Below are 15,175 nucleotides of genomic sequence, written 5' to 3' on the forward strand. Positions count from 1 at the left end.
TGGGTAGGGGGCTGGAATGCCCCCTGCCAACGCAGGAAACGGCTTCTGCTCACAACTCCTCTCCTCTGTAAGGAGGAGAGGCTTTAGTGGTTGCAATTCTTGCACATCCTAATGATATATTCGTTTACATTCGTTTGAAGTGCACCAGCATTCTGGTGTCACAGAATCCAGTCGTGAAGTGTTCAGCCAGAGGCCATTACAACATAAAATATTAAAAATAAGAAAAAGAGTGGCAAAATGAAATCAATAGCATAGAGTCCAAATAAAAAAAATATGGACACAATCTAGCCAAAGTTAAGCACCTTTGAGGCCCACTGAGAGAATTAAAAATTGATTTCAAACCTCTGAAATCAATAGGATGTAGAAGTGCTTGACCTCAGTGGAACATGTACTATAATTCTAACACAGAAGTAAAAGTCTAGGCTTAATCCACATTGTCCCATGCATACAGCTCAAAGAGTTGAACTACGTGGCTCCTCTCCACATTCTTCAGTGATATTGTCCTATAAAGTTTGCATCCAGTGCTGGATTTACTTATAAGCTAAACAAGCTATAGCTTAGGGCCCCACTCTCTTGGGGGCCCCCCAAAAAATTAAAAGGAAAAAACCTGGATGTACATTTCCAAAATATAAGATAAAAAACGAATAAAATACAACCTACATACAGCAACAGTGTTTTGTGTTGTGTAGGTTCCTATGGTGTAAGTAATGGGCACCGCCTGCTAGCCTGCTCCCTAAAATATCGTTGGTTTCAGTTCAACAATTACTGTATAAAATACATATTTTGTTATGTGCAAATGGCTTTAGATACCTGTTAGGTCCATACATTACCATATAGCATATATTCAACACAAAAACAGCGACAAAAAGTTGTTGACAAAACACAGCTGGACATATAAAGGGCCCCATTACCTTCAGTAGCTTAGGGCCTCATCAAACCTAAATCCAGCCCTGTTTGCATCATAAACAACTGAATGTCTGACTGTCCTTTAACATACAATCAAACCCCGGTTGTCATTTTGGAAGCCTGTTTGGTCTGAAATGTTCGACAACCGAGCCGCGGCTTTTGATTGGTCGCAAGAGCTTCTTGCACTCATGCGGAAGCCACGGCGGACATTCGGCTTCCGAAAAACATTCAAAATCTGGAGCTGTTCAGGAACGAAGATTTGACTGTACTGTGGTAGATCAAGGGCCACATTCCAAATATGTTACACATCATAGATGGTTGTGGGAATCATGTATGGAAGTCCTAGCTTCTTAATTAAAAAAAAATGCTTTTTTTTTTTTTAAGTGAGCCACAATCCAACCAAAACAATGCACATTTCAAGTCCCAGTGATTTCAGCAGAATGGATTTAAACAAGTACTTGACTCTCCCATTAAAATCAATGGTGCTTAACACTTACTTAATTATATCATTGTTGGTGGGCACTTCCAGATGGGTGTTATTGTGGGATCAGCGCTTTCCATGCATGCAAGGTTTTCTGCAACGTCCACACAATGTCACTGGCATCAAAATGCCAGCCTGCATTGCGGAGAGGTGTTCTTGGGCCAACCATGGTCCATGAGGTTGGGCATAGCCAGCTTTTATAGGCTGTGGGCAGACTAGAGTGAATCCTACTCAGGTCCAGTCTGGTCCACTTCCAAGCCCCATCCACCCAGTGTTTTTAAAGATAAAAGGTAAAGGGACCCCTGACCATTAGATCCAGTCGTGGCCGACTCTGGGGTTGCGGCGCTCATCTCGCTTTATTGGCCGAGGGAGCCGGCGTACAGCTTCCGGGTCATGTGGCCAGCATGACTAAGCCACTTCTGGCGAACCAGAGCAGCGCACGGAAAGGCCATTTGCCTTCCTCCCGGAGCGGTACCTATTTATCTACTTGCACATTGATGTGCTTTTGAACTGCTAGGTTGGCAGGAGCAGGGACCGAGCAACGGGAGCTCACTCAGTTGCGGGGATTCGAACCGCCGACCTTCTGATCGGCAAGTCCTAGGCTCTGTGGTTTAACCCACAGCACCACCCGCATCTCTTTTAAAGATAGCTTCCTGATTTATTTCCACCAGGAGCACAAAGATTTTGCATTTTCAAATTCTGTATCTTCAACTTTCTGGGCTGCATCCAATGTTAGTCATACTCAGAATGGACCAATTGAAATCAATGGGCATGACTGACCGATCCATTAATTCCAGCGAGTCTACTCTGAGTAATTCTTAGTTGGACACAACCTTCCCCTTGCAACAGTCATCCATTTTAATACAAAGAGCTTACCAAATAATAGACTGTTTTTCCAATTCCAACTTTGGGGAAACTTTGAAGTGCATGTGAGCTTATTCTCATGTCCAGTTCCTTTTGTTTTATTAAGCATTGATTCACCGTGGCATCACTTTCATTTATAATGCAAGCATAACTCAAAAGGTTTATGTACTCCTGTTTTAGCTGCTAATAATCTGACATTTTACAACAAAATCCTTTTAAGAATTTCCCCTCGCCTTCCACCTTATTTAGTAAGATCTCCATCTTTGAGAAAATGGAAGATCATGTATCCTTGTGACTAACAGCTTCTCTGGAGAAGGGTAACTGCAGACTACAACCCCTTGGGATATTGGCTCAGCTTTCACTGAGGTGGTTAACTTAGATCTGAGCTTTACCAATATTCAGATTTCAGGTAGGCCTTGCAGGCCCAGCCCAAAACACTTGGCTTCCTAAGGCAGAAAAGGAAACACTGTCCTTCTAGTCAAGGTGCTGAGCACTCAAATCTGGCCAAGTTATTTTGACACTTGAGGCACAAAATCCCAAAATGTTCTTCCCCTAGGAGTAACAATGCCACATGAATAAATCAAACAACCACAAAGCCAAAAGCACTCTGCCAAATGGTAGAATTGGGTCCTTTCAAATAAACGAATGCTCCTCAATAAAAACTAAACAAATCCTTGCACTCAGACCATCCAAGTGTCCCCATTTTTCAGGGACAGCCCTGGATTTACAGGAGTCATCCCAGTTTCTGATTTGATCCCGGAATGTCCTGTTTTCCTTAGGACACCCCTATTTTCATCAGAAAAATGTTGGAGGATATAGAGTTATGAAACATCTGAGCCATCTGAAGGCAGCCCTGTACAGGGAAGTTTTTTAATGTTTAATGTTTCATTATGTTTTTATATATGTTGGAAGTAGCCCAGAGCGGCTGGGGCAACCCAGTAAGATGTGTGGGGTATAAATAGTAAAAAATATTATTATTGTTGTTGTTGTTGTTGTTGTTGTTGTTGTTGAATAGAGTGTCCCTATTTTATCAGAGAAATGTTGGGGGGTATGTGCACATAGAAACTGAGCATACTGGGGAGAAGGACTATCTCTCTGTTCTCTTCCCATCCAGCCCCTTCCCCCTCTTTTTTTGCTTAACATTCAGCTTGAAGAAGAGTTCTGATGAACTTGAAACCTTCTCACTACTTTTGGCTAGAGTGTCTACTTTGGACACCGTACTTCAAAGCACATTCAAAGTACAGTAGTTAAGAACTTAATTCGTTCCAGAGGTCCATTCTTAACCTGAAACTGTTCTTAACCTGAGGTACCACTTTAGCTAATGGGGCCTCCCGCTGCCGCCACGCCGCCACTGCACGATTTCTGTTCTCATCCTGAGGTAAAGTTCTTAACCCGAGGTACTATTTCTGGGTTAGCGGAGTCTGTAACCCAAAGAATCTGTAACCCGTGGTACCACCGTATCATATTACAAAAGAATTCTGGGAACTGTAGTTTATTCCCTCACAGAGCACCCTTAAAAACGGCACATGTGCTTTAAATGTATGGCATGTACATACCATGTACATGTACATACGCATCACAAAAAAATAACACACCTGAATGAATGTTATATGAGCTAATTTATAAGTACTGAGCCACATTCACAAATAATTGCTATAATTTAAATAGAAATACATTGCCCATAGCGCGGAAGCGGCTGCTCAGACTGCTCAATTTTGATGGGCAACTTCAAGGCTTCTGCTCAACTTTCTGACAGTTATTTATCTTTAAACTGGGCTTTGACCCGACCGCCCTCCAAATGCAGGACTGTCCTCTGTTAAAAAAAGGAAATGCGGTCATAATAAAGTTATCACGCTTGAATTAGAAATCATATGGCTTTTCCACTACAGCAGAATAACTGCAAAAAATTCTATTTACTGCTTCCTCTAGTTTAAGATAAAGGAGCACAATGATTCTATCTCACTTTGCCAACACAGCAGATGTGGATGGATAAGAAGCACTCTGACGTAAGGTCACTGCTAGAGCTGAGAATTTTTTTAAAAAAAATGTTCAGGTACAAAAGTTTTTTTAAAAAAACTTCGCACATTGCCAGAATCCTAAACAAAAATGCATTATCCCAAATGTCCTTGCCACCTCATAGAGGTGCCTTATACTGCCTTATTCTGAAGACAGACCATTGGTCCCTTTAGCTCAATAATGTCTACACGTAAAGGTAAAGGACCCCTGGATGGTTAAGTCAAGTCAAAGGCGACTATGGGGTTGCAGAGCTCATCTCGCTTTCAGGCCGAAGGAGCCGGTGTTTTTCCACAGAGAGCTTTCTGGGTCATGTGGCCAGCATAACTAAACCGCTTCTGGTGAAACGGAACACCGTGATGGAAACCAGAGCGCACGGAATTGTCGTTTACCATCCTGCCGCAGCGGTACCTATTTGTCTACTTGCACTAGTGTGCTATCAACCTAGTAGGTTGGCAGGAGCTGGGACAGAGCAACAGGAGCTCACCACCGTAGCAGACATTCGGACCGCCAAGGTTCTGCTTGGTAAGCCCAAGAGACTCAGTGGTTTAGACCACAGCACCACCTGCATCCCTAAAGCCTCCATGACAGGTATTCAGGGGGGAAAAATAGCTTCCTATGTTGAGCAGTATTGAAAGTGGGGCTGCAAAAAAACACCCCATACCATCAGGAGCACAAAGGACCGTGAATGCACAGCAAAATGGATGCCCTGAGGACGTCCTTGACTGGAAATGTGTGGGGCTTTAATTATTAGTCTAGTCTTGTATCTTGAAGGTCTTTCCTTTCCTTTTCAGTGCCTGAGTTATTGCGTGGTGAGTTCCCGCCTCCCCCCTTGGAAATAAAGACATGAGACACAAGATTTTAGGTTAATGGGTCAAATTAGGCCACAACTTTATTGATCACAAGAGTTGAGCGGTATTGGCTTAGGCATTGGTCCTCACAACTAACCGGCTTCAGCCCACTTGCTTGAAGACCAGCAAGGGTTAACCACCAGTAGGGGGAGTCCTGCTGATGCACATCAACTAGGAGCTCCACCCGGTGTCACCGTTCGGGGGCGTGCTGTGGGCCCACACCTCCATAGGCTTAGGACAAGGCCACACACCCCGGAATCCTTTACCGGACTACCCTTCATCTTGGGGGATGGCACTTCCTTCCCCCCCACTTTCATCTGCATAACAATACTTCTACCAATGCCTAACCGCCAATGCAAAGGGAGTTGTGACGATTTGCTACGAGGTAGGCGAAAAACCAAAAGGCTGGTGCCAATTTGCCAATTGGGAAAAAATTCCTACCAGGCCCCTCGATGGCGACCAACCAAAGTCCATAGCAATGTCAGAGGGCCTAACCTAAAGGGTGGGTGGGTGGGTGGGAAAACCTGCTCAGCTGTAGCGGGAAAGAGGGGGGGTCCTTTGACGTGCCGGCCCTAAATAGGGCAGGCCACGCCTCCCAGTCCAGCCGATTGCTGGCCGGGGGGGGGGGTGACGCATCCGAGGATTCCCCCAGTATCGCGTGGGCTGTGAGCCAGCCCCCACGTGCGTGGGAAGGGGCGTGAAGCCCGCAACCCCACCTCCTCTCTAGCTCGGAAGTGGCTTTCTATCGTGTGGCGAATGGTAATTTCATGTAGGATCTATGTCAACGAGATGTTAGGATCCAGTGGCCCTCTAGATGTTATTGGACTTCAGTTCCCATCACCTCTGACCATTGGGTCTGCAGACTGGGGGCTGTAGACCAGCAACAACTTGAGGACAACAGGTGACTGAGCCCTGATGTACACCAGGTTTAAGTAGGGCTGCCACCTTTGTTCTGGCAAAATACAGAGTAGGACGGGGTGGGATGGTTGGGGGCGATTCCTCCCCCCCCCACCTAGTTTTGAAATAACTTCAAAGAAATCATTTACAATCTATTGCAGCCTAACAGGGTGGCCCTTCTGGAATCTGTCACACACACACACACACACACATGCACACACATTTGTAAATCTGCCTCTTGGCTACCCAGAGTTTAAATACGTGACCGTTCACACACCATTTCATACACTTGCATTTGGAGATGATCTCTAACTAGGCAGAGAGAGAGAGAGAGAGAGAGAGAGAGAGAGAGAGAGAAGACCTGAAATACAGGACAAAACTCTTCTCGTACAGGACGTAGCATTTTACATTGAAATATAGGACAATCCTGTATTATATAGGTGACAGGTGGCCATCTTTTGCCTTCCTGCAAAGTTGTCCCTATATGGTTGAATTTATAATCAAGTATCTGAAAAGCGGGACGCGGGTGGCGCTGTGGGTTAAACCACAGAGCCTAGGACTTGCCGATCAGAAGGTCAGAGGTTCGAATCCCCGCCATGGGGTGAGCTCCCGTTGCTCGGTCCCTGCTCCTCCTGTGCAAGTAGATAAATAGGTACCACTCCAGTGGGAAGGTAAACGGCGTTTCTGTGCGCTGCTCTGGTTCACCAGAAGCGGCTTAGTCATGCTGGCCACATGACCTGGAAGCTGTACGCCGGCTCCCTTGGCCAATAAAGCAAGATGAGCGCTGCAACCCCAGAGTCGGTCACGACTGGACCTAATGGTCAGGGGTCCCTTTACCTTTACCTTTCAAGTTGTCCCTATATGGTTGAATTGATAGTCAAGTATTTGAAAAGCACAGCTGAAGGACCCGTACAGGACAGGTGTCCTAACAGAGCAGGGAATGAATAATACACCTCTGTGTGCTCTTTTACAAGCATGATTTATTTATACCACACTTGACCTTTATAACAGAACTGGCCTTAAGCTGCTTTGCCAAGTGGCACCTATTCTGTCAAAAGTGATATGCAAACTCCGATTAAGAGAGCGAAGGGGCATCGGGGGTGGTGTGAAACCTTTGCTGGAACTTCGATTCCCAACAGTTTCACACCTAATGGAAAGTCCCCGGAGTAAAAAGACCAGATGCTGGAATTCCTTATGTGTTGAAAGCCTTCCGCTCATCGAAAGCTCCAGGCAGTGAAAATTAAACCTGACACCCAGATTTTTACACTGTCTCTTCTTGCTCACGACTCTGGTGCTTGGCAGAAAGCAGGTCCGTTGCTGAGAGCGGTGGACTCTGCTCTGTGCCTGCGTAGGTAGCCCTGGGCGGACTGGGTTTCATGCATCATTTCATGGTACGTGGCATCTTGTCAAAATGATTCAAGGGTCCAGAGTTCCTTGCCAAAGGCAGCTGCTTTCCCCACATACATTAAAGGAAATATCTTAATAATAATCCCATGAATACCTTTGATGTCTGGAAGGTAAGTCTGAAAAGTTTCTGAAGCTGAAGGCTTTTGAAGAGTGGCAATACAACCTTGAGGGATGCGGGTGGCGCTGTGGGTTAAACCACTGAGCCTAGGACTTGCCGATCAGAAGGTCAGCGGCTTAGATGCTAAAAGGCTATTAGCGGTTTAGTGGCTTAGAAAAAGGGGGTGGGGAGCGGAAAAAAAGCTCAAGACTCGCAAGACATTTTCGTCTTGCGAAGCAAGCCCATAGGGAAATTCGTCCTGCGAAGCACATCAAAAAACGGAAAACCCTTTCGTCTAGCGGGTTTTCCGTCTTGCGAGGCATTCGTCTTGCGGGGCACCACTGTATTACATAATTCCCCCACAGCAGACAATGATACAAATCACAATATTTTTCCATGGAGGATGAACTGCAGTGGAAGAGAAACAGTGAGACCTGTGGGTATAGGGCGGTATACAAATTTAATAAATAATAATAATAATTGTGGGACATGCGACAAAGATGCAGTTAAAGGCATATGAGCAGGCCAAGAGGGGTTTTTCCCCCAGATCAGTTGGCAAACTCAAGTATTTGCAGTGCATATGAGGCTATGCCATTGCACCTACCTTGCCCTGCACGTGCTCCCCTTTTCCTATTCAGCCCCCCCCCCCTTGCATGCAACATCTTATTACATGTGACAATACTTAATACTAGAAAAGTCACGGAATGAAGTGTCCTCTCAGCGACCCGGCATGTCAGCAAAAGCAAACAGCTTCTGGGCAAGTCTGAACCATCAAACAAATAATCTGCTTTATATAGGTAAGAATAATCATCTGTAAAGGCGAGCTGGGATTATAGAGAGAAATATTGCTGAGAAGTTCACAGCATGTAAGCCGGCGTTACAAGCAAGAGAAATCCAAGGGCACCAGCAGTGCCTGAAGACACTGTGACTCAAAAAAAAATGGGAAAGAGAAAAAACAGCACATCACCACAACCCCCTTTAAAAAAAAATGCAAAGGAAGATAAAGAAGAGTCAAAGCCTGAAAGAAAATATCAACCTGAGAAAGATGCGGCTTGCCATGAGAGGGGTAACTTAGGGAAGCTTTTTAATGTGCAATGTTTTATTATGTTTTTATATGTGTTGGAAGCCACCCAGGGTGGCTGGGGGAACCCAGTCAGATGGGCAGGATACAAATAAAATAAATAATAATAATAATAATAATAATAATAATAATAATATGCCCAAGCCATGCTGAGACTTTTGCTTTTGCTGTTACTTAAAATAACCAATCTCTGCGAAGACGACTGAATTATTTCATCATTTAGCATCACAACAAAACCATGAAACTCAAAAGAGAAAATGCAGGTTGGAAAGGAATTGTTTTGCAAATGACCAATCCCTTTTGCAAATAAAATAAAATAAAATAAAATAAAATTAGGTGACTTAAAAGAAAAAAAGAAAAACACTCTGTTTAGTAAATCGCAACCCTGAGACTCACTGCTTGAGCAGCCAGGGTCCCCTGCAGCGAGTGCACAGATGTCTTTTCAGGCCTAAATGCCCAAGCTCTGAGGACAGGACTTCTTGCTGCAGTTGATGCTGCTGTAAGGGAAGTAGCAGCAGGGAGTCTCCTCTCTCTCTCTCTCTCTCTCTCTCTCTCTCTCACCTGAAGCAAGAACTCTGTAAGCAGCTGCTGGAGGAGGAAGGGGCTGCTCAGTTCCTTCCAGTCATCTGGATATACTGAGAGTTAGCTGTGTGATCTGCAGTAGATCAGCAAGGATAGACCTGATTCCCCGTAGTTTAACAAGAGCAGCAACACAACAGCCCCCTATTCCCCAGCCCACAATTGTACAGTGGTACCTCGGGTTACAGATGCTTCAGGTTACAGACTCCGCTAACCCAGAAATATTACTGTTATGTACTGAAGTTCTCACCCTGGGCCAGCAGGGGGATACTGTAGATAGTTATGCAAATGAAGGATCGAAAGTGACGTTCAGTGATTGGATAGTTTTAGAACGTTGCAACAGTTACAATTGTTCTGGAGCTCTATATAAGCAGGCTGACTGAGATCCTCAGTTCAGTTCAGTTCAGTTCCAGATTACAAATAAAGAGCTGCTTTGGAGAAATCGCTGTGTCGTCTGCTATGTCAACCCACAACTTAACAATTACCTCAGGTTAAGAACTTTGCTTCAGGATGAGAACAGAAATCGTGCTCCGGCGGCGTGGCAGCAGCAGGAGGCCCCATTAGCTAAAGTGGTACAGTGGTGCCTCGCAAGACGAAAAGAATCCGTTCCGCGAGTCTCTTCGTCTAGCGGTTTTTTCGTCTTGCGAAGCAACCCTATTAGCGGGTTAGCGGATTAGCGCTATTAGCGGTTTAGCGGCTATTAGCAGCTATTAAAGGCTTAAAGGATTAGCGGATTAGCTGCTAAAAGGCTATTAGCAGCTTAGTGCCTTGGGAAAAGGGGGTGGGGAGCGGGGGAAAAATCGCAGGAACTCGCAAGACATTTTCGTCTTGCGAAGCAAGCCCATAGGAAATTCGTTTTGCGAAGCACCTCCAAAACGGAAAACCCTTTCGTCTAGCGGGTTTTCCGTCTTGCGAGGCATTCGTCTTGCGGGGCACCACTGTACCTCAGATTAAGAACAATTTCAGGTCAAGAATGGACCTCCGAAACGAATTAAGTACTTAACCCGAGGTACCACTGTAGTCTGGTTTCACGGTGGCCCATGGGAGGCATGCAAGCAGGACCTCAGCACAACAGCCACCTCTTCACTTGTGATTCCCACCAATGGGGATTCAGAGGCACTCTGAATGAGGATGTGGAGGTAGAACATAGCCTTGTCTTCCACTACACAACAATTTCCATTATTCCCTAGGAGGATGGGATGACTACCAAGACAGCTACACTCTAGAGAGGAAGACGCCTCCCACACTAGTCTTTGCCAAACTCGTGCCGTCCAAATGTTTTGGACTATGGTTGTGCTGGCTGGGACTGATGGGAACTGTGATCCAAAATATTAAGAGAGTAGCAAGTTGCCCTCAACACAGAATCATAGAATTGTGGAGCTGGAAGGGACCAACCCACTGACGAAAAATTTTCCCCTATGTCACTGCTAGAAACAGATAAAATAAAGACAATCTCCTCAGATGCAGTGCTTTGCAACGGAAGCTGCTAGCACATCATTCTGTTGCAAGTCATCTATAGATTAGTCACCAAGGTGCGAAATCAGATGGAGGTGGTGATTCTGCGCCTGAGCAACGAGGATTTGGTCAAAAGCACACGTCACAGATGGAGCCTCAAAATGAACAAACCTCTCTTGAGAACGATTTGCCCAGAGGCGTGAGTCTGCATCACCAGCTTCTACCCTAGTCTGATTCTACCCTAGTCTGCTGAATATTCTGCCCACCGTCCATCAGTGACTTGGATATGGGTTTCCCTGGTGCAACTTGTCATCTTAAGTATTCAGTGGTACATTTCACACCAAAATTTGCAGGTGCTGCAATAAAGGGAACGAGGCACCAGCTGTTATTTCTACTCTATTCATTATTCATTGTTATTGCTGTGCCACATTGCAAGCGTCCAGATGAGAAGGAGGGGGCTGATTTGGGGGTGGAGGGAACAAGCAAACCTCAAAGTAATTGGATTAGCAGCTTTCAAATATAGAAAGGGGGGCAGTGAGCAATTGTTCTGCATGGTCAAGGACGAGGGGTTAAAGGACTTAAAGCTGAAAGAGGTTGAATTGAAGGAAGGTTATTCTAAAGATAGGCGTACGTCAAGAAACACAGAAAATTGCCGTAGGAAGCTGTGAAATCCCATCCATCAGAGATTTTTCAGAAAGCAGGCGAGACAAACATCTGTCTTTGAAGGGTTTGGGTATTATGGGTTGATTAAATGCCTATATAAGTTCCTTCCAGGCTTTGAACTTTGCAATTCAGGACAAATACATGTTGCATCAGAACTATACTTAAGCGGTAACCAATGTGGTGCCGTCCAGATGTTATTGGACCCCAACTCCCATCATCCCTGATTATTGACCATGCTAACTAGGGCTGATGGGAGTTGTAGTCCAACATCTGGAGGCAACCATGTTGGCCACCCCTGCTATGGTTCATCTGGCACCATGAAGGTTAGAACAGAAAGTGTCATCTAATATGTTTTATGTGCTTCTGATCCCCATTTCTTAACGCTGGTCATCGACCGTAATAATATAGATTAGAAAGTGTCATTGGAAAGTAAAAACTGCAGCCAGAAATGACATATGCGAACTGAAAACTCATTAATTGGAAGACATAAAATAAACTTCCCTAGAAGCTGTTTGTCGCGAGGGGTTATAAGTAAAGTACATTTTGTAGCCTGGGCCTCTCAGATTTAAAATGAGCTTTAAATTGTGTTCCAATTCTGTTTCAGTTTTTTAAATTACTTTGTTTAATAGCTTTTTACTGTTTTATTTTGTATTTTAATGCTTGCTTGTTATTGCTTTGTGAGTTGTTGAGAAAAGTCCTGTCATGAGTTACATAAAAAATGCAAGAAATACACAAATCCGGGATCCAATCCCTGTCATCTCTTGGTAGAGGCTGGGGAAGACTTTGGGGAGCTGCAGGTGGATAAGGTAGACCAGGGTTTCCCAAACTTAGGCTTCCAGCTGTTTTTGGACTACAATTCCCATCATTCCTGACCACTGGGTCCCGCCAGCTAGGGATTGTGGGAGTTGTAGTCCAAAAACATCTGGGCGCTCAAGTTTGGGAAACTGATGTAGACAATCCTGAGCTAGATGGACCGACGATGGTCTAGCTTGGTCTAAAGAAGCTTCCTTCAAAACTGCAATGAGAAGTGGCACAAGATGTTTTGCTATCCTGAGTGGCTGCACTATGTGATTTGAGAAATGCGGCTCAGGGGGGACCCTTGCGACTTGTGGAGAATGGTGGTGGGGCACAATTTATGGAACGGAAGCAGCTGCAAGGGACCTTAGAGGTGCCCCTGGTAAAACTCCTTGGGGGATCAAAATGGCCTGGTCTGAATATAGCTACACACATCTTCATCCGTAGGTGTGTAGGGTTCATAGCTCTGTGGCAAAACATAAGCTATGCATGCAGAAGGTCCCAGTTTGGGTCTCAGTTATCATAGAATCATAGAATTGTAGAGTTGAAAGGTACCCCAAGAATCATCTAGTCCAACCCCCTGAAATGAAGGAATCTTATTTCCTCTTCAAATAGTGTCAGGTAACCAGGCTGGGAATTACTTGTTCCTGAGGCCCTGGGGAGCCACAGACAATGGGCAATATTGCAGTGAGAAGACAGAATAAGTTTGCAGAGCAATGGGCTAAGAAAGACCGTCAAAGTTAGGTAGGCAGTTAATTCACCACCTATGTGTCTCCTGAATCTCAGTTTGGGGCATATCTCTTGATTGGTTGTGATTCGTGCAGAGATGCAATGGGCAGCCTCCTCTGTGGAAGGGCAGTTCTGCTGCATGGCTGTACCAGCAGTGTCTTCAACCACACCAGAGATAGGCAGTGGGCAGAATTACCTGCAAGTCCAGATCATTGGATGTAGCAGGCAGTCCCCTCAGGAACATTTCATCCCTACATATTAACAGAACACATCCATTCGCACTATGATGCTCAAGACAAGAATGCCATTTGGGAATTGCTGCCTTGGTGTTAACTCCCCCGACTTTCAAGTGATTCCCGAGTCCTGTCTGTGAGAACCCACTCACGATAAAAAGCGAAAACAGGCAGGTTTAAAATGCAGCAACACGGCAGACGCCCACTCTTTCTGTAATGCAACCTAGCATAGCTATATTGCGAGAGGATCAGATATGTAATTGCAAATGCAGAGAGGGAAATTCTCCCCCCCCCCCCCTTCTGCATATATACACCAAAACAGGCCCCTTTATCTTTTTATAGTCATTTTCCATTAATACTTTATAAATGAAAAATACTTACTGGATGGATAATCCTTTCATTATTGTAGCTTTCTGCATCGTGTTTTTTGTATGTTTCAATCTTGGCGGCCAAGCTTACACAATGGGAGTTAACTGGTTGGGAAAGATTTGTACAGGATGTACTATAAGGATTATGGTTTTATCCCGTGAATCCAGATGTTAATGCTGGGAATAATGTGCTGACCACTGTATATTATAAGATATTTAGGCTGGGTTGTTGATTCCCTTTTTGAAATCTTGGTTTATTACTCTATACAAAGGTAAAAGACCCCCGGGTGGTTAAGTCCAGTCAAAGGAGACTATGGGGTTGCGGCGCTCATCTTGCTTTAGGCCGAGGGAGCTGGCGTCTGTCCACAGACAGCTTTCTGAGTCATGTGGCCAGCATGACTAAACCGCTTCTGGTGCAATGGAACACTGTGACGGAAACCAGAGCACACGGAAGCACCGTTTACCTTCCTGCCGTAGCAGTACCTATTTATCTACTCACACGTGTATGTTTTTGAACTGCTAGGTTGGCAGGAGCTGGGACAGAGCAACGGGAGCTCACGCCGTCACAGGGATTTGAACTGCCAACCTTCCGATCGGCAAGCCCAAGAGGCTCAGTGGATTAGACCACAGCGCCACCCGCGTCCAGCTAAGAATGCAATCCTATCTTGCCTCTTGAATTGCCAAGCATACGGACAGCCTTCAGCCAGGACATGGGGTTAGACCCAAAGGTACCCTTGAACTAGGAGGAAGCCTTTTCTGCCCATTAAAATGCTATTTCCAATTTAGGGCTCATCCAGATTTCCATTTGTGCCACAATTCTAAGCATAGGGTCTGCGCTTTTTCCAATATAATTTCCAATATAATTATCCCTATTACCAAAATACAATTATTTATCATTGTCATTCTGTTGCTCCTATCTCGAATCCTGTCTGTGATTTCATTTATTTGTAGTGCTTTTCCAAATAGTCCAGAAAGGGCCTCCATTCTTCTCTTTTTAAAAATATATATCATAATTTTGATCTTTTAATATTGCCATTTTTGCATAGTCCATAACTGGCACAGGTTGTTGGGCTTTTTTGCCTTGCCACTTTCCCCAGGAAAACCCACTCTTTAATACAGAATTGGAACAAACAGTAATTCAGGTCTTTTGAAGATTGCTGTTTGCTCTAATTCAGCAGTAAAGAATGTCAGGCTTTCACAGGGAAAGCACGTGGGGGGAGGGAGTTCTCAGACATGGAGCTTTCAAGAATGAACCTGTGCCTAGAAGGCAGGCACAAAAGGAAGTCTGGATGAGCTCTTAGAAGAAGAGCATCTCATGGAAACAGGGAACCCAAATCCAGAGGAGTCTCTCTGCTCATGCCTCCCTTTGTGGAAGACTTCACACAGGCTCATTCTCAAGACCATGTTACGGGCCTCTGGAATTTATTCACTGCTTCTTATACAGTAACCAAGTAACATAACCCCTGGGGCACTGGGCCAAAGCACTGTGAGAGTTCTTCAGGAGTGGGGGGAATTATGATTGGACTCCAACTCCCATCAGCCACAGTCAGCATGGCCAGTGGGCAGAGGTGATGGGAGCTGTGGTCCAGTCACATCTGGAAGGGCCATAGCTTTGCGTACAACAATCCGCAGAACAAGACTAATACATTTTCTCAAAATTATTGAGATTTGTGCCATTGCTCATTCCAGAGAGACAACCACTCAGGCATTAAATGATACAGCAAAAGGCAACACCTTTACAAGATGGACTCTCAGT

At 45.0% G+C, this 15,175-nt stretch overlaps 1 protein-coding gene across 1 annotated transcript in view; it reads right to left on the minus strand.

The window, feature by feature from the left end:
* The window catches only part of LOC310667552 (neuronal acetylcholine receptor subunit alpha-7-like), a 107,985-nt gene that overhangs the window by 48,022 nt on the left and 44,788 nt on the right, over window positions 1–15,175 (minus strand). The window lies entirely within an intron of this gene.

The sequence above is a fragment of the Podarcis tiliguerta genome (assembly GCF_965153285.1).
Source record: "Podarcis tiliguerta genome assembly, chromosome: 17".
Lineage (NCBI taxonomy): Eukaryota > Metazoa > Chordata > Lepidosauria > Squamata > Lacertidae > Podarcis > Podarcis tiliguerta.